The sequence below is a fragment of the Octopus bimaculoides genome, chromosome 18, assembly GCF_001194135.2.
Source record: "Octopus bimaculoides isolate UCB-OBI-ISO-001 chromosome 18, ASM119413v2, whole genome shotgun sequence".
Lineage (NCBI taxonomy): Eukaryota > Metazoa > Mollusca > Cephalopoda > Octopoda > Octopodidae > Octopus > Octopus bimaculoides.
Window position 1 is genome coordinate 20,131,642 of NC_068998.1, and position 1,413 is coordinate 20,133,054.

A 1,413-nucleotide genomic window follows, 5' to 3' on the forward strand; every position below is an offset into this window, starting at 1 on the left:
TATATATATGAAAATGTGTGTAAATGTATGTACATATGTGTGTGTGCTTATGTGTCCATGTCCTGCCGGTACTTGTACAGAGGTACCTGGTTAGGCTTTCTACCTTTTTGCTACCTTGTACTTATGCTTGAAATGTCTCCCGACGAAACTAGATATATTTTGTTGGACTCTTTTAAATAAAAATATGCACACACACACACATGCACGCACGCACACACACACACACACACACACACACACACACACACACATCAACAACACGCGCGCACACACGTACACAAACATAAATATTTATAAACTTATAAACTGCAAGTAAACATACGCTTTGAACACATGATATTATTCCACCCTAAATGGCGGTATTGAGTACTTTATTCATTAATTGCAGTTTACATCAGCATGCAATCAACATTATGTGCGTGAGCGTGTGTGCTTGTGCATATATATGTATGTGGTTGTGTATATATATATATATATATATATTCGTATATATAATCCGATATATATGGGTGTATAAATGCTATCCATATGTATACATACAAACATACTCACACACACACATATAAATATGATCTTGTATATGGATATATGTATATGTATGTGTATGTATACATATTACATGTGTGTGTGTGTGTGTGTGTGTGTGTGTGTGTGTGTGTAAGTATATGCACACATTTACATATATGTAGAGTAATTAATGCACATGTGTTGGAAGTTTCATACTTCTGTGTTCTGTGAGGCATAAATCACGAAAGCTATATATATTTATAGACAGACAGATAGACAGACAGACAGACAGACAGACAGACAGACAGACAGACAGACAGACAGACAGATAGATAGATAGATAGATAGATAGATAGATAGATAGATAGATAGATAAATAGATAGATAGATAGATGCATGGATGGACGGACACACAGACAACCAGACAGACAAATAGACAGACAAATAGACAGACGGACGGACAGATGGATGGATGGATGGATGGATGGATGGATGGATGGATGGATGGATGGATGCTCACGTATATTTATATATATGTAAGCATGCAAATACGTAGTGAGATAAATTTTGTGAAAGAGAGAGAGAGAGAGAGAGAGAGAGAGAGGGAGAGAGAGAGAGAGAAACAGAGAGAAGGAGAGAGAGAGAGAGGGAGAGAGGGAGAGAGAAAGAGAGAGAGACAGACAGACTGTCTAAGGGAAAGAGAGGGAGAGGTCAATTTAAGTGTGGTCATCATCAGAAGAAAAAGTGACAGTTGTAGGAAGACATACTGCAGTGTCTTGGATTTCTCCCATTCAAAAAAATATACGTACAGTCATCTTTATACACACGCGCGAGCGTGCACATACACAAACACACACACACACACACACACACACACACACACACACACACACACACACACACACA